This window comes from Hippichthys cyanospilos, chromosome 12, assembly GCF_059441005.1.
Source record: "Hippichthys cyanospilos isolate Australia breed blue-spotted pipefish chromosome 12, RoL_Hcya_1.0, whole genome shotgun sequence".
Taxonomy (NCBI): Eukaryota; Metazoa; Chordata; class Actinopteri; order Syngnathiformes; family Syngnathidae; genus Hippichthys; species Hippichthys cyanospilos.
This window is the reverse complement of record NC_142380.1, coordinates 4,527,683-4,547,419: the sequence shown is the minus strand read 5'-3', so window position 1 is coordinate 4,547,419 and position 19,737 is coordinate 4,527,683. Positions and strand designations below refer to the sequence as shown.

Sequence of the window (19,737 nt, the reverse complement as noted above, 5' to 3'; positions counted from 1 at the left end):
ATAAAAATAATACAGTTACGTATTTTATTATAGTATATAATTCTGAGGTTAAAACAAACAACTTTTTTTTTGAAGTTTTCTGCAGCAAAAAAAGTATGAAGAAAAAATGCAAAATATAAGTGATTATATGGAAAGTTCATTGACATTTTCTAAACTTATTAGATGCAAAAACTGCAATTTTGAGGCAAAATGTAAAAAAATAAATAAGAAAAGAAAGCGTGAATACAAAGTAAAACTGCATTTTTTTTTTTAGTAAAAATAATAGTATAACATATATATTCATATATTAATTTTAATATGATATAATAATATTCTGGGCTTAAAAACTACAATGAGTGAGAAGACAAATTCCAATTTATAATGGATTTTTTTACGACGAAAAGTGTTTCTAAAGCAAACCAAAACTTAAAAAAAACAAAAAAAAAAAAAACAATGATACACAATCATCTAATAATAGAATGTTCCCTTCGGTAACAGTTATTAAATGAGTCGACATATTTTTTTTAAACTGAGAATCATTGTTGTCCTGTATAAGACATCTTGCTGTTTCTTGACAGTAATGAAGTTACAAAGGGACAAAAACGCAACCTCATTTTAAAAAAAAAAAAAAAAATGCAATTGGGACTACATTTTTGTCTCGTTAGCATTTAGCGCCGTGGCTAGCAATTGCGGGTGAGGCCCGGATGTGGCGCTGGCTGATGAGAAGGGATGCGTCTGGCCTTGTTTGCGGAGCTTAGGGAGAAGATTGCATTGCCGTTTGTCTTGGCCGTCCATGTGGACGCAAGAGAGCCCCGGCGTCCTGGGCCCGTCGTCCCCGAGGAAATCTGCCTGCCCGTTGAGCCCGAGGCAAACAATTGCGTACACTTTTACTCCATCCTATTGTTGACGATCCGAATTTTACAACCTGTAAAATTGCAATGGCGGTCTCGAACGCAATGGATTTCGCAAGGTGTGAAAATTTCTTGCAGCGTGAAAGTTGGTCAGCATGTCTTTAAAACATCCATGCATTTTCTAGAGCCGCTTATTATGTGAAGTAATTTTGATAAAATAAGGATTGGCATCTTTTTTCTTTTTTTTTTCAGGCACTTTGATGCACTTTGTTTTTTTCCTGCATAGACCAGGGATGACAAACTCGTTTTATCTTATGAAGGAAAATCCAATAAAATCATGGTATATATTTATATAACTTTAAAACAACAACTTCAAATGTATTAGTATTTTTTATTACTGTCCAAAATAGTAAAAGCGAGCCATTAATCATTGACATTGCTAATAATCATAAAACATTTCAAGTTTTTCATTTATTAAGAATATTCAGTTCATTCTTATACTTTACAAAATCATCTCACAAACTGGATTAAACCCTTTTGCGGACCAAAATCGGCCCGCACACCTTATGTTTGACACCATTGGCTCAGACAAACCTTTAACCTGTATAAATCCTGTAAAAAAGTAGTTAACATTTGCTGAAAGTTTTTCTAATTAAAAAACAAACTATAAACTAAAATAATCTTATTTAAGGTCGTCGTGGCTTTGCAAAAAATAATTGAAACGTACTGCTTTAAAAAAAAAAAAAAATCATGAAAAAACAGGAAGTCAGCCATTTTGCTTCCAAGTATAGTGACAAAGGTCACCATTCAATGTAATGAAGTTACTTGGAAAATCCAGCCCCTGAAGTCAGTTCAAGATGGCGACTTGAAATTCAGTACGTATGTTCACTGCAAGTTGACCCACAAAAAAGTCTTAAGAAGTCCTGCAGAAAAATGCACAGGAAGTTTATCACATGCCAACTCAGGCTGTGCAAAATTGAAAATTCAGTTCAACTCTATGGATAAATTAAAATATAAAGATTTCTGGGAAAAAACAACAACAAAGTCTCACACACACACACACACACACACACACGGTGGACAAGGCTGTGGCTGGTGCACGGGGTGACAGTAGAGGCCTCATATCCGGCCCGATTCCCCGCACAATGCCTCCATTGCTCCGGTGAAGTCATTCAGAAGAGCCGGGGGGGGGCACGGGGGGGACATAGCATCCCGACATCATGCGCTCATCATCGCGCAGTTCCTGCTGAGTGCGTAGAAAGCGTCCAATCGGAGGCCGGCGGCGGCTGACAGGAAGTGAGGCTCGCAGGGGGTGGACGGCGGGAATTGGGGATTGCCCGCGGGGCCTCCGGGATGAGGTCATCAACTACACCAGCATGCTAATCAAAGTCTCAGCTGGGCCAACTCGACAACTTTTTAGTCAGGCACAAGAAAGGGTGACTGTTGTCTAAATTGACTTCGGGGTCATTCGTCAGGACCCGAAAGAAGGCCGTGCTGTTTTTGACAGGATCTGGACGATTGGCTCAATGCGCTTTCCTGCAATTTTTAAATAAATCTTTTTTCATATTCCATCATTTTGTCCATAAAACATACTTTATTCCAATTTCTCCATTTTATTCCACATTACATTGCTTATTCCACATTGCAAATATCATTCTATAGTCCATCATTTTGGTTTTAGATCATTTTGTTAAATCATTTAGTCTACATTGCATATAATATTCCATATACTTAAATTATGTATTTAGGACACCATGTATTCCAGTTTATGTCATTTGTTCTGAGTTACATTGTTTTACATTTTTGTCCACAGAATGTCATTTATTCCATTTTATGTCTTTTACTTATGTTGCATTGTTTCATGCACATCGCATATTTTACTCCCTATTCCATCTATTAGTCTTTAGAACATATTTTATTCCAGTTTCTGCCTTTCATTCCACATTACATCATCTAATCCACGTTGCATATAATATTCCATATACTTCAATTATGTACTTAAGACACCATGTATTCCAGTTTTTGTCTTTTGTTCACAATTACATTTTCATTTTCTTGTTCTGTAGTTTACACTTTTTTTCAAAATGTTAGACACCCTACATTGCATCACTTATTTAAATTTGTATTCCATGTTACAAGCTTTCACTTTGCGGTCTTTATTCCACATCGCAGCATTTAGCATACTGTATTCCATTTGAGGCGGCGTTTTCCTGACAAAGTTGCTATCATTCCGAATTGTGAGCTCAAGAACGACTTTAGAAGGTCCTCACACACACATTTACACACAAGTTGGGGGGATCGATCATAGTGGGGACATCCCGTTGACACGCGCCTAACCTCAATAAAATTCCAATCCAAACGTGTAGTCTAAAAGCAAACCTTGATCCTCAAAAACAGGTCTGAACTTCTGTGGTCCCCACAAAGTCAGTAAAACCCAGAATTTGGTCCTCACCACGTAGCAAAAAGCACGCACACACAACTACAAAGCCTCCATTTAATTCTCTTTGTGCGACACACACACATTGTGTGCGTGGGTGCGTGTGTGTCATGCAGTTGAGAGGCGGCATTCTAGCGGGACGACACAGTGAGGTTTCTTGTGAGGGGCGCCCCCTTTTTCCTCCTCTTGACTTTCCTCACACCGTTGTTGCCCCCCCCCCCCCCCCCCCCCAAAAAAAAAGCGCCATCCAGCAGCAACACTTCAGAAGTAGTCGACGAAGCCAGACTCGACTTTGACAACTTGCTTTCCATCTTGCCTTATTCCACATCACGTTTTTTGTGTTCTGTGCCTAATTTTGCATCTTTTTGTTATTATCATTTAAGGCTGCAAGTAATAATTGTACATTAGGCTATTCATCCGTCGATTAATACATGTATCACATTTCTAACCCTTATGTCATATTTTAATCATTTTGGGGTCATTTTATAACGATGTTTTTGATTAAATAATTTGAAATGAAATCGGTTAGTTATAGGGAGGCATGCAATTTGCAATTATTTTCTAAAATTCGATATCGCTGAATAGTAACAAATATCAAATTGAAAGTGAACATGAGGGTTTAAATTTGAAGTATTTTGTTTCTGCAAATGTTTGCAATGGGTCTCCTTGCAAATGTTGCTTTCTAAAAGGGTCCTGACCAAAAAGTTTGAGAACAAGATGATCTGCTGTTGAGAGGATGAAATTGTGAGGAATGAAACAATCTTTCTTTTCTAGAAATGAGTGATCGATTATGAAAAATAATTACCAATCAGTTGTCTTTTAATCATTGTGCCTCTGTTATCCTTTATTCCCCATATTCCTCATTCTGGACACACAGTACAATTTTTTTGTCCCCTGCATTCTAAATTCTATGCACTTGCCTCTTTTTTTTACATTGCATCCTATATTTATTTTTCTTCTTTTCCTCATAGAATCCAAATTTGTCACTTTCTGCCTCATTTGTGCAGTATCGTGCCTCATGTAGCGACCACATCCCCCCATCGACAAACCAGGAATTGCTGAATAAAAGTATTCTTCACTTGATGAGACAAGAAGAGATAAATAAAGAGCCTCAGATGACACCCCCCCTCCTAAAAAAAAAGAACCCCCCCCCCCGAGTCCCTCCACCCTCCCGCCAGCTCCGTTGTGAGCTCCAACAATCCGAACATTGACAAAGCGGGGACATTTCTTTCCACTAGGAGCAAAAGCATTCCACTTCCTGCCCTCGTCTTTGACTTTGGACGCTCTTGTGCGGCAAATTTCGGAACGGCAGTGAGACACCACGATATGGGATAAAAGTAGTGATTCATGCGGACATAAAAGCTCACTTTGTGCCCGACGGTCTGGTTGAATGGGACGACTGCGGAACGTCACAAGATGGTGTTTGCAAAGCCTGCAGCTGACCCCGTACACACACATACAAACAGAAGGGAGATTCATTTTCATACATATGAATTAAAGAGGGAGAACAGGAAAACTTCCACTGATTTTGACCGAAAAATATTTCATTCTGTTCAAAAACTTGATATTTAACAGGGTTTCTGCAGGTATGGACAACTCGAAATGAATGCTTTCTGATGCAGTGATAAAAAAAGTTCATTGTTTTCAAATTAAAAGCAAATTAATTGGAACATGAAGAAATGTACTCAATTGTGTGAAGTTGGTGATTCTCAAATGGGTGTACGTGAGATTTAGTCGAGTTTTTACAGGTATCAACAACTAATTAATACGTTTTGAGGCCATGTAGGAAACGGTACATTTTTCTTTTCAAATTAAGAGCAATGTGGTTCATCAAGTAAATTATTCCTGAATCATGTTGTAGCAGTGGTCTTCAGGTAGGGGTATGTGAGATTTTTTTCTGATTGAATGCTTTTTGATGCAGTAACAGGAACAGTATTGTTCCCTTTTTAAAATGAGAGCAAACAAAATGGAACATGCAACATTCAACTATTTGCTAAAATATGTTATAGCAGTAATTTTTAAATGGGGGAACTAGAACCGATGGGGTATGTGACATTTTATCAGGGTTTTTGCAGGTATATTGATATTGTGGCAGAAACAATGCAACTTTCTTTTCAAATTAAGAGCAAATTAATTGGAACTTGCAGCAACATATTACTGAATTCTGATTTAGTCCTGGTTCTCAAATGCGAGCGGATATAAGATTTTAACGCATGTTTTTTTTTCAGGCGATAACAATTCTAAATTCATGCTTTTTGATGCGGTAACAGGAACAGTACATTTTTCTTTTCAAAGTGAGAGCAAATGATTTGGTTTACTCCATATCATCCGTTTTTCCACCTTTTCCTCCACATGACTCCTTTTCTCCAATTAGGCGACATTTTTTCCCAACTATTATTATTTTCACAATTATTGCGTTGCTTAACGGGATGTGTGACACTTAGCTGTGTTATTCCGGTGTTATTCCACTTAGCCACATTGTCTGACCGGGAGCGGATCTCCAGTGTGACATCATCCCATCGGCTTCAACGCGTGACTTAAAATATGATTTTTATAGAGCTGCGCGTGTGTAAATTCTGCCAGCCACTCGATGACATCATGGCAGACGAGTTCATCATATCAAAGTTTCATAGGATGAGTCACTTAAGTGCAGGATTCCCATTCCAATTCCGAAAAGGATCGTCTGACAGCATGGCTGACAAAACCGCCGGAGAAAAAAAATAGTCCGCATGTTGTGACTTCATGATCAAGTGGAAAATATTATTCCGTCTTGATATTTTTAGAAGTTGCGGAAAACTGCACCGCAGCTTCATGTTTGTATTTTTATTCCGCATTGCGTTTGTATGTTGCGCTTTACATGTTCTATTTTAAATTGGTCCATTTATTCCACTTTGCATCCTTCATCACATCACCTAATTTTGTCCACAGTGCATCATCCAGTCCAGTGATTGTTCTTTGTTGAACCTTGTACTATTTTGCATAATTTATTCCACATTTCATCCTTTATTCCACATGTTTTTTTAAAATCCATGTTACATCGTTTAATACATATTACATATCTTTGTACATATCGCTTTATTTGGACTGATTGTTAAGCATGAGTGCTTGTTTACGCCACTTTAGAAAACATTTTATTCCACTTGCGTATGCTTGTAATTTTCCATTTGATACCCCACTTCACATATGGTCCATTTTTACACCCTATATTCCACTTAACCTAATGTTTCCAAATTACATCATTTATTCCACATTGCATACATTTGTGTGCTGTTCTTTACATGTTACACTCTACATAGTGTACTTTATTCCACATTGCATCCTTTATCACACAAGATAATTTTGTTAATGGTGCATCATATGGATCGCTTATTGTTCTTTATTGCACCATTTTGCATAATTTATTCCACTTTTGAGAATCTTTGTTCACTTCATTGCTATGTACGAAAGCTTGCTTTACTCCACTATGTCATTTTTTTTAAATCCTTGAATTCCACTTGTGTATTTGCATATAATTCTGCATTTGATACTTCACTCCACAATTGGTCCATTTTTACACCCTATATTCCACTTAACCTAATGTCTCCATCGTACATGATTTACCCTACAATGATTGTGTATATTTGCGCCACATTACATCTTCTATTATGCATGTCACACATCATAAAATACGTATATTGGTCATTTACATGTTATATATTCATTCCACTTTACTGCTTTATTCAACTTGATATAATTTACTCCACATCATGCATTTTTTTTTTGTCACAGTACATTTTTCATTCTACATTCTTTTCCATCCTTATTCCACTTTGTCTTTATTACGTTTTGTCATTTACTCCATTTTGCCTCTTTGATTCCTTATTTTATGCCTCATTCCATATTGTTCTGTTTTACATTCTCTATTCCACATGGCGTTCTTTTATCTATCTTGCATCATTTAATACATTTACATATTTTTGCACATATTACTTTCTTAGTTCATTGTTATGTATTAGAATATTTTTTTACACCATTTGCACATTCTTTTTAAATCATTTTATTACACTTTTGTAATTTTGTGTCATTTTGCATGTGATACTTGATTCCAAATTTGCTCCATTTGAATACCAATTTATTTTAATGTAAATCATTTATCATTTATTCCACAATGCTTTATTGCGTACAGTTTCTTCTCATTTACATATTTTATTCCACTTTTCACGTGTCATACCATGTATTGACCAGTTAAATCTTAAATATTCCGCTTTATGGCATTATTCTACTTGATAAAATTAAGTCCACAAATTGTCTGTCACCTTACAGTTTTTGTTCAGCATCCTTTTACGTCCTTATTCCACTTATTCCTCTTTTTTTACCTTGATATCATTTATTCTATATTGCATCTTTAATGATGCATTTGATACTTCATTCCATATGTTGTCTGTTTTCCATTCTCTATTCCACTTCTTCGACTTTGTGACTGTAGACATTGGATCTTTTATCTCAAATGACGTATTTTGTCCACATCGTATTCTTGACGACACGTTTACGCCCTCTTAGAACCTTTATTCCATCTTGCATAATTTCTTTTGCCATCCTTTAGAATTTTTTGTCAATCACTTGTCAAAACACCGCTAGCCTTCGCTAACTGAAGCTCTCCCAGCTAGCGTTAGCTAACGACTGCTAACAAATTAGCCCCAGCGGGACATCTCTTTTCAAATCGTCTGATTGAAATATTCTCTCTCCTTGTGAAAGTGCAGTGAGATAAAAAGTGGATTTTTTTTTTTTAAGCGCGAGATGTAGCGTCGTTTCAGAGGGGTCGTTGCTCTCCAAACATATTAGTTTATGCGAGCGCCCGGAGACCAATTGCGCCTTTAATTGGAAAGTGGACTTATTGCGCCGCATTACATCATATAACCGCGCCGGGGTTATATTGCTCAAGTGTGCAAACGTAATTGCGCCGGCCGGGCTGTCGTCTATACGTACGCCGCGTTTAGGCGTAAAGAAGATGTACGTTGTTCATTTCCAGCGCGGCGGATTTTACGGGACTCCGCTGCGTGATTCGGAGCTTTCGAGTAAAATACTTACTTAGCTCGTCGTCAGCCTTTTACAGCGCCTCCTAAATGTTTTCCTGGGAGAACGACAACGGATTGCGCGGTTTAGCTTTAATCCAAAAATATGTGCTCAATTTCGGCTAATTATACGGATCGGTATTGTGACGATAACGAATCGATATCCCGCCGTCGCGTATCGATGGTTTCTAAATAAGAGTTTTGCGATGTGGTGAATTGATTTGATTGATGCAGTGGTGGGTTTAAAAAGGAAGTGTTTGAAAAGTAGCTAAATCGACAAATTTAAAAGATCAACTGTTATAAGCGTTTAAATTTTGGCTTTTCAGCAAATTACGCTCAAGGTGGGAATAGCTAGTTTTTGCGTAAGCTACGAATGATTAAAATGTTTCAAAGCTGTTTGTAATATTTTCAAGGTTTATTTTTGAATACATATATTGTTTAAATCGATTAAAATTGTAATTGCTCAGAATGGCGGAAAAATAATCCAGATTTGATCTTTTAGCCCGGGCTGGATAAATGTTGGATAAATGTTATAACAGAAATTTAGTCTCCATTTTTATTCGGCCTTAAAAACATTTATTTTGCGTTGTAAAATCTACATGGTTGATTTTATAGTCTTGACATTTTGGGGGTTTATTTTATAGTATATGAAGATTATGAAGATGTTAGGTTAGGGTTACATTTTGTTAATATCTGTAAATATCCCACAGTATCATTGTTTTTATTTGAAATGTATTTTTTGTACCGATTTGTAGCATTTATTTTATATATACTGTATATAATATATAGGGGGCACGGATAACCTCAGGGAAAAAAGCTTTGTGTATGTTTGAATAAAATATGTTTTTTTTAGTTTCAAGAACTCGCAACTGTTCCGATTAGTACAGTCCAAAAGAATGGGACCGCTTATTTGTGGTCCATAGAGAAACAAAGTTTTTTTCCCTCCAAATTTTGAACCCCATCGCCCCACGAACCCCCATTGTGAGGAGAATCCAAAACAAGCTTTGTCAGCGCAATTTTCAGTTTTATTCTGTATTTCCCGCTTCAAAAGAGTGAATTTGATAGAAAGTAGCACGAAAAACGCCAGAGCAATCGGAATGACCGCAGGCCGTGGTTCCCGAGGTTGCCTCTGCTGTCAAATGGCTCAAAGTCAAAACGGGCCATCTCCCTCCGCGTTACTGGAAACAATAGCGGCGTGACAGCAGCGCTTCCTGCTATGCGAAAGGGCGAGTCGCGAGCGAGAGCGGGGGAGAGGCGGGAGAGGGGGATGGGAGAGGAGAAGCGGGCTGAGAGCCTTTCCTGGATGCCGGATGACGGATCGGCCGGATGACTCAGCCGCGCCGCCTGTAAAAATGCTAACGAGGAGCGCACGCTTTTGACCCGCCGTTCCGGCAAACATCATCGCAGATGATAACGTTAATGACTAAGCGGTGCACTTGAACGCTTTGAGAGAGAAGGAAAATCTTGATTGACTGGAATTTTTCAGCCTCTCAATAGCATCAACGCGGATTTTTACCGTAGCTAGTAAGTAGGGGCGGGATGAAATCTCAAATCACGAGATCTCGCGAGATTAGAACCACACGGCACGACATCTATTTTCGTTTCTCACTAATTCGGGCGCTAAAAAAGAATTTATTCCTGCAGATGATGGATTGCACGGCGCCAGTTGGCAGAGTTTGTCGTTTGTTAGCATAAATTAGCTGTTAGCTAGCAGCGGCGGATTGCTCCGTATTATCTGGCGAGAGCGATCAGATTACTTTTTATAGGCAGTTTAATAGATGTAAAATACTCACAATGAAGCTGACAACATGAGAGTTGCCGTTCATACTGATCACTTTTGAACGAACCAGGATGATTCGAAATTTGTTTTTTGGCCATCACTAATTTTTTGAAAAAGCTGTCTAAATCTCAATTTATATTCATGTAAAATGAAGAAATGTTGATTTTCAAAAAAATATATAAAAGTTGGCTATTCATAATTAAGTGTAAATTTGTTATTTGTTTTATATATATATATATATATATATATATATATATATATAATATATAATTTATTTTTTTTTTTATTAATTTTTTTCCTGAATACCAAAATACTCAAAAGCAGTTCCTCTCTAGAAAAAAAATACAGGATACTTAGATTACTTTCAATTGATCTATGTGGGGATATTTTGGTTTTGCAGTTGAAGAAAAGAATGGTAAAATATTGGCACATAGAACAAACTACTTTATCGCCATTTGTTTACTTTTCAACGTTGGATTATGTTTACTTTTGTGCACTATCCTGTTCATTTTCTCTGCGTAAAAAGATAACTGCTTCATGTTCCAATTGATTTGCTCTTAATTTGAAAATTAAGAGAATTGGACACATATTTTGGCACCCAAAAATAAAAAATTTCCTTCCACAAACCCAAGCTGACAAAAAAGAAAGGATGAAAGTCCACATCCACTTCGGGATCACAACATAAAACATATTTGCAGATATTATACATATTTGCTTCTACTTGACTGTCTTTATCTTTGACACTCAAAGTTCGAGTAACAATCCAACTTTACAAGGGAAATTTTTCAGGCATTGGAGACATTCGTTTTGAATGTGGTGTTATAAAAAGCACTTTCCATGGCTTGTTCGGCTCCATGCTTTGAACAAAACATGCGAGACAATCTCATTCATTAGGACCAAATATCCAAATCAACGGAGAGTGAAGATAGCAGGATTTCATTCGAAAGCCATGATATTCGTCATAAGCATCCTGCCGCCCAACAAATAAATGCTATCCTTCACCTGGAAGCGAATTCTCGCAGGAAAATCTCATTTCAGTAGAACGGACTTGTGATGGAGTATGTCATTCATCCCATGATTGGTCGCCCGCAAAGTGGGCGTGAAGGCGCTGACGTGACTCGCCCGCTTCGCATGCTAATGCGTCTCAGCTGCGGTTTGATTTGGACGTGTCTCAACGTCAAAGTCTTGGTGGATTCAGCTGAAACTCTGCTGGTGATTTTGCTGCAGGGGATTGAGGTGCATTGTGGGTAATGCAGATTGGCACATTGTAACCAGAAACATCATGTCGGGGCAAAATCAGATCTGTTGCTGGACTTAAAAAAAAAAAAAAATAAAGGCCCTAATTTTACTGTGAAACTTGAATCATGCTATGAAGCTTATTTTAAAACTGGATTGTGGGCCATAATTGAAAACCCTACTCAAAACTTGAAATCCCAATTTAGAAACTAAATTTTTGATTGAAATCCTACTTTTTGAACCTTAACTTTTCTTCGAAACTCCAATCTAGAGTTGAAAGTCTTCGTCAAACCCCTGAATTTTGTCTTGAAACTTTACTTTAGAACACTCACTCACCGTCAAACCAAAATCTTGCTTTTACACCTTTATTGTTATACCAAATTGTAGGCCTTAAATCTAAACCCTACTCAAAAATCCTGTTGTAAACAAAGTTTTTTTATTGAAACCCTACTTTGGAACCTTAACCTCGTTTAGCGATTCGAGCGCTGGTTTGAAACTTGAACCTATTCTTGGAACCCTAATTTGAACCCCTTAATCTGGATTGTAACCTATACTTTGAAACCCTAATCCAGATTTGTGAAATTTCCAAAAAACAGACAAGAACCTTAATCTGAAATGTTTACATTACATTACAGTCCACAAGTCACATTCAGTCTCCTTTGCAACCCCAATCCAGACTTGAAATCCTCCTTAAACCTTCTTTTCTCATGAAAGTCTACTTCGAAAGCTTCAACCACATCTGACTCCGCCCCCAATCGGGGTCTTCCAGGTACATGTTGGGGCCGTAAAGCAACTCCATGTCATTGGTGTCGCAGCTTCCTGTCGCGTCGCGCGACTCCCCCGGATCGCTGCCGGCGTCAAGATGGCTGCGACCGTTCCCCCAAAGCGTCCGGGCATTCGCTGAGGGCGGCAGACGTGTAATTAGCTATAAAATACCGTTGCGCGAGGGTCTCGGGGGGGGGCTAGGGGGGGGGGGGGGGGACGACCGGCGTGCACACACAATTAAGTCCAAATGAAAAATTGATTTCCACTCATTCTGAATGGATGTTAAAACAAAGCAGGCCGTAAATAGAGCGGACGCCGACAGGCGCGAGTGCCGGGCCGCTGCCGCCGCCTGGGCCGCTTGTTAGCCCGGCTCGCCGGCGCATCGATCGGTCGCCGCTGTCACCGCCGTCGTCGAGGCTCACAAGAAATATAATTCAATAAACACGACGAGGGGAGGAAAGGGGGGGAGGGGGTCTTGGATTGGACGCCAATATGTTCCCGGTGTTTAGCTTGTCGCTAGCTGGCGGGAGATTGATAGTGACGCTCTCTGAATGCCAAGTGGAGATTTCAAACCCTAACCCTGGCTTGACACACTACCTCTCACACCCCGCTTTAAAAAAAACACAAACCCTTGAAGCCTTACTTAGAATGACTTGTTTGAAATCCTATTTTGAGGGCTAATGCAAAACTACTCAATGGAAACTAACCCCTTAGATAAATTAGAAACTTTACTCTTTTGACACCATAATTTGAAACCCTAATTCACACTTGAAGCCCTATCCTTAAATTCTCCTCTGAAAACAAACTTATTAGCATCCCAAGACGTGGCAGAATTAAGTTGACTTGCCTTCCAAGTTAGCTTCCCTGCACACAACTTGCGAGCTAGCAAGCTAACTTTACTCCTTCTTTGACACCATAATTTGAAACCCTAATTCACACTTGAAGCCCTATCCTTAAATTCTGTTCTGAAAACAAACTTATCAGCATCCCAAGAAGTGGCAGAATTAAGTTGGATTCCAAGTTCGCTTCCTTGCACACAACTTGCGAGCTAGCAAGCTAACTTGCTAGCTCACGTCGATCCATCCATCTTGTGAGTTATCAAAACCCTAACCCTGGCTTGACCCACTACCTCTAACATCCCGCTTTGAAACACTATTATTTAAAACCTCACTTTGAAAGCCTAACAATGGTTTGAAATCCTATTTTTAATTTAATCAATTTAATGAGACCTAACCCAAACGCTAATTAGGAACTTTACTCTTATTTTTGACAGCCATTTCTATTCTGAACACTGACTCATGAGAATCCCAAGAAGTGAAAGAATGAAGTTAGCGTAATAGCTTGTGAGCTAACACGCTAACTTGCTAGCTCACACAGACGCGCGAGTCATAAGGCAACACAGGGGTGCCGTTTGACTCCGGAGCGACACCATGACCCGCAGGGAGAAATACGTCCCTTCGTAAAAGAAAAAGCCAATTAGCCCAGCCGCTCTTATGAAGTGTTTAGTCAGTTTTGACACTTCATTAAGCCCCCATGAATAATTAAGGCGCTGTACAGGTGGCCTTATTGAAAGCCCACCGTCACTGTCACCGCCGCCCCTTCTGTCGGCCAATCCCAGCCGAGGGAGCCGGGGACGCTCGCTCCAGCCGCCTATTGAATGAAGGACACGCTAAAAAAAAACATTGATGAAAGACCAAGCCTGTCTTTCATTCGAACCGCGGGTCTTGTTTACCATTTTTTAAGAAAAGGATCAGGTTGAAATGGCTTCATAAATGTTCGCGGCCTTTGTGAAAGGTCTCGGAAGTCATAAAACTAGATGACTAGATCACGATGAAATGAAAATGCTAAAATTTGCAATAAAGGGAGTTCTCGATGGGACCTGATGCATCACGCGATTTCAGTTCCATGCAATGTCCAGCTTGATTTCATCCGACCCGCAGGAGACCAATGTCACACTTCAGCTCAAATGTGAAAATTTAGCCTTACGCCTGAAAATAAATTTAAAAAATACAGAGGATTGAATGCCTAGACCAGACACGAAAAATAACGTAAAAGTACGTCTTTGGGTTTGATCAAATAATCCACGGAATAATTGATTATTTAAAAATTATTAGTTGCAGCTGCAGTTGCAAAAATATAGAAAGATTAAATGTCTTGACCTGCGACTTTCTCACATTTTAAATAGGCTATAACTTTTGCACATTTTTGGATTTTCACTTGCTCATTTTGGATTTAAGCTTTGTTATATGCAGAATCCCCATTTATTTGCGTCAATTATAAGAAAATGTGACCTCATTCACTGCCTTTGACGACGATAGACGTCTATATTCCTTTATTATTCCTTTGTTTTGCTATTGTTTTAACTTTTCTGTGTGGAAGAGGTGTTCCACAAGGCTCAATTTTAGAGCCACTTGATTTTTAATTTTGTGTGTGTGTGTGTGTGCTGAGATCCCTTTTTACCTGGGCTTGTAGTGAATGAGTAACCCACAACTGAGTGAAGTTGCATGACTCTGGTGGAGCCGCTTGATTTTCGCCGCGACAACTCCGGACTTGCTCGGAACTTTACAGTTAATACTTGAGACTCCCGAACATAATACAGTATGTGACTGACTCCCACCTGCGCTAATGCGAGACCGGGTTGTTTGGAACGCGGAGCTTTCCCGCATGTTGCAACGGTGGGGAAATGCCAGGCGGGAGCTTTGGGTGACGGGAAAACATCAAAGGCAGGAGAGTCACCAGGTGATTGCTGCATACGTTGAGGAAAAAGGTCCCCGCTGTTTGCCGGGATCATGGCAGAGATGTGGCGTGTTGCAACCTGCCCTCAACTCATTTGGGACTTGCGTCACCGCGCATTCAATTCTCACGCTTTACTATTCATTTGGTCATTTGGAGTTTTCAAGGGCAAATAACAATGACATCTTGAAATGGGATTAAACCGCACTTGACGGCAAGATGATGAAATTTTGCCAATTTTTCTCAGTGGATTGGAAATTGTGACACTCTGAAGCACTCGATATAAAGTGGAAGAGATTGTTGTTATTATGATTATTATTATTATTATCTATAGGGATGTGATATACAAAAAAAAATCTGACCAAGGCCAGTAGGAGTACTGAACTTTTGAGTAGTATATATATTCCAATATAGCATTTTTCTATTTCAAAAAATACATGAAATTCATGGCAATTTTTTTGATGGTTCTAATTTTTGATTTTTAGTTCCTGATCATAAAACAGCTGGTAGTGAGTACTATCAACTTGAAATCTTGGTATCAACACTAGACTGATACTTCTAGCCCATCCCCGAATATTACTATTATTATCATAATCGTTGTTGTTTTTGGTTATTATTCCTATTATTATTGTTTTTATTTTTATTATTATTATATTGGATGAATGTAATTCCAAAAGATGCATTCTACATTAAAATGCCCAACAGTAAAAATGTAAGTCATATTATTATATATACTAAATGTTAGCAAAACAGATTATCTACAAAAATAAATCATGTTACTGGAATATTAGTATTACTATAATTATTATTATTGGAGATTCCTGTGCATCATAATTTTATTTTGAAATTATATGCAACAAAAAATATCGGTAAACGTAAAATATTAGGTAAACAATATTGAGTAAATAAAAGTTTTAATGCCAAATAAAAAAATACCGCTCAAAGCATATTAAGGCAAAATTTGATTTATTATATTTTTGGTCATTACTTTTGGTAAACGAGATCCAAACACAATGATGAAATTATTTATACAATAAAATTAAATTGCATGCACGTGTTATTTTAAAGCAATCATCTTTGCAGGCATCATTTTCCCTTAATGCTTGTTATTGATCTTCCGGCTCGCGTATGACACCCGATACCTATTTTTTCCTCATGTGAGCCTTCCACACTGATACAAAAAAAAAAAAAACGCGGGCACGGGATTGATCCCGATGCCGCATGCGCAAGTTGCAGCTCAGGAAATCAATTCCACTTCTAAGGACTCATCCAAAATGCACGGGATTCGGCAAATGTGCCGAAGATGGGAGCGTTTCCAGTGCTTGCGTCCCAGTAATGAAAGTGTTCCTTTTTTGTCATCAGACTGGCTAATGCGGCTCACTCCATCTCCCGCACTCTCTTTGGCTCTCTCGCCACGGTCTGCATCACAGTCAGGCTTCATGTCTCAGGTGTTATTAGGAGCCTGAGCGTTTAGACGTCACGCGTCACGTCGCATCTCAATCCCGTCGCGGAGCTTCGGCCAGAGAATTTTAATGCCGGATTCTTTGATCTCATCTCATGTTTTTTAATATTATCACGAGGGATTGAAGGATACATGCGTTTGAATCTTTCCGTACGGAACGTTGACCGCAGTCCAGAGATGTGCGGGATTCCCGTATTGGCGTATTAGCCGAGGGGAAGTGGAATTGAATTCGCAGGAAGCGGAATTGAATTCGTGACAATCACAGTGCAGCTGAGCCTCTGGAGAGTGGACGTTGGGGCTGGTTGTTGTTTCGGTTCCTCAGCCAAAAATCTATTTGGTTGCTATTGTTTTTGCACTTGTCTGTGTCCATTCCTTCTCAATGTACGCTAACTGAGGTATGGTACAGTACTGCGGTTCTCAAATGCGGGTACTAGTACCCCTGGGGGTACTTGAAGGAACTTCAGGGGGTACTCGAGATGTCAAATAAATAAAGAAAAAAAAATTCTTGAAAAAAATCATTCCTAAATTGTTTCAGGAATATACACGTTCATAAAACAAATTTTATGTTAAGGAGGTTTTCATTATTGTAAAAAGCCAGATTCTCCCCTGTGTTTGAATGGTTTGACCCAACTTGTCATGTGCCTCCTCTCGTTACCTGTCAACTTAGTGATTTATTTTTGTGAACACATCTCTACTATGATCCCAAAAGAGGACAACATGTTGAATATTCTTCTGTGGACAAATATTTATTCATAGATATATCTAACAAGTCTTATACTTTGTTTATTTTTGGGGGACAAATATTATAATGAATAATAATTAATCTACTACTGCAGAAATAGATTAATATGTGCTATATATGTGTGTTGCTATAGATTACACTGATTACTATGTATTGGAGGAATTTGGTGGTAATTTTCACTTCTCTGACACGTTATTATTATTATATTATTATTATTATCGTAAAATACCAATGATAAAAAAAAAAAAAAATCCCAGGGCCTGTAAAGGAAGTGGGAATTTTTTAACTTTCCTAGACTTATAAACAATTATGTGCCATTAAATTATATTTTTTCGAAGAAAAAAAAAAAGGAAAAAATCCATAGTGAAAGGATTAAACAGCCTTGGTTGCGTGTAGACAAAACCTTTAGCTAACGTGATGACGTAGCTCACTTTTGATGTCAAATATTAACGAGGTTTCCTGTGGAAGAAGCTTTTGAGAAGACAAACAATGCAGCACGTAACGAAAGCTTGAGAATGCGTCGCTAACGCGTGTAAATGCCGATACTACATACCACATGCTAAAATGCGAAAAAGAGGTGCAACGATAAATCACTTCGGTGACAACAAATTGACTACTTGTGTTGTGCAAGAAATCTAATTACCATGATTCATTTGTCATTTTGTGAAATCGAGACATGTTTACAATACTTAGAGCCATTTTCCCACCCTCCTTTCCCATAACGCTTGAAAATAAATAAATAGATACCTAGCTAGGTCCATGGTCATTGAGATATTTTCTTTTGCCTATAGGATGGCATGAGCTAATGAGGTATCCAGAGAGGTGCGTGCTGAAACATGCTCTCCGCTACAGTAGCTCTGCTGAGAGTAAGTCAATACGGTGAACAAAACCAAACAGAACATTATCACCTCGTAAAGCACAGCATGTGAATTTATCTCACGCACACACATACACAAGAGATTGTGTGCAATGCCAAGATGTGATGAGCGCACCATCAGAATGGCCCGCAGCGTTGCGAGCGTGAATTAACTCGTCCGGGCTGGCTCGGCCCACATGCCCGAGGAGACAACTTGGTCTTTTTTTTTTTTTTTTTTTTTTCCCCGCTTTCTTTTTCAAGCATCGTCCAAATGAACTGTTTTATTTTTATACACAGTGACACTCACACTTGGAGGTCGTAAAGCGACAAGCGCGGACACACACGCTTTTGCCTCTTTAGAGGAAAGCTTTACATCAACCGTGATGACGACTAAATGAGCACACTCAGGTTATTATACGCTCTTACGTTTGAAAAAAAACTGCTTCTACACTTTTTTTTTTTTTCCGTAAACGTTGGGCAAATAGAGGGGATCACTTGATGCAAACCGCAAACTTTACCGGTGAGCGAAAAAAGGACGAATAACCAAGAGGCGACGTCAAAGATGATGAAGCGTTGTTGGTTATTTTGTTATGCTATTTTTTTATGACATTTTGAAGAGTGAAATACAGAATAAAACCTAATGTATATTATGTATGTTTATTATATTATGCAAAAATGTATTTTATATTTTTCTCAAAATGTGGGCTCCTGGAGCTATTCAACCCACCCCAACCTAATACATATATATATATATATATATATATATATATATATATATATAAAATGTGTATCACAGTTCAGGGACCCAAGTTCTGTGAGGAGTTTGCATGTTCTCCCTGAGCCTGCTTGGGTTCACTCCAAAAACATGCATGGCAGGTATATTGGACATACTAAATTGTCCTTAGGTGTGATTGGGTGCGTGATCGGTTGTTCATCTCTGCGTGTCCTGCAATTGGCTGGCAACCAGTTCAGGGTGTCCCCTGCCTACTGCCCCAAGTCAGCTGGGATAGGCACCTGCAAGCCTGCAACCCTTGTGAGGCTCTAGAATACATACATCTATTTAGTCAAGTAGAATGTGCAGCTCTTGAGTCTAAATGAAAAGCAAAGTAGAAGTGAACTTTCTGCTAAAACTCAACTTCAACGTCCTTTTGTGTGTTGGAGCAGAATTCCCGGTAAAAGGTACTAAAGCTTATCCACAATGTGCCACATGTACGGTCACTTCCAGGCAGGATTTCCCGCTGAAAGACGTAATTTGCTGCGCGCCTCAGACGCCGACTGACTGACTGACGCTGACTGATGTGCCATCCGGCGCCCGACCTGGGAGCTGTCAATCAAAGTGACGAGCTGTCGAGCCACCGGCGGAGGCGACTTGTCATTAGACGGGAATGATGAAACCTGCTTTGTGCTGCTTTTTTTTTTTCTACAGAGTCATCATTCCCCTTTCACGACGTTAGGAAAATCTGGGTGACTGCAGAGAATTAGGAAGTTGCTGACGAGCTAGCTTGCTAATTGAACCCTGACCCCCGTTCCCCTTCTTTTTGTGGATCCATAATTCTTCCTATCAGTGTTTTTTTTTTTACAGTTTTCCGAGTCTATTCTCTCGCACAAAGGCAGTGAATCAAAATCGCTATTAATTGTGTTGTTGTCTTTCAATATCCAGTCAGAGCGCCTCTCTGCTCCACAAGTGCACGCGGCCACTTTTGCGAATGGACCTCGCAGATGGAGCCAAATCCACGGCAGAAGCCAAACGGCGTCAGATCGCAGATGACATTTTGCAGGCGGGAGCTTCTGTCTGCTTTGGGTCACGGCTGTAGCATCTTGGTGATTTTTGAGGGGGTATTTTGG

General features: G+C 39.0%; 1 long non-coding RNA gene across 1 annotated transcript in view; it reads left to right on the top strand.

Annotated features, from left to right (window-relative positions):
- The window catches only part of LOC148414463 (uncharacterized), a 67,784-nt gene extending 49,882 nt beyond the window's left edge, over positions 1–17,902 (top strand). The window contains exon 3 of the long non-coding RNA XR_015867522.1: positions 17,828–17,902. This is a non-coding gene — a long non-coding RNA (uncharacterized LOC148414463). The remainder of the gene's footprint in view (positions 1–17,827) is intronic.
- Positions 17,903–19,737: the final 1,835 nt, after the last annotated feature.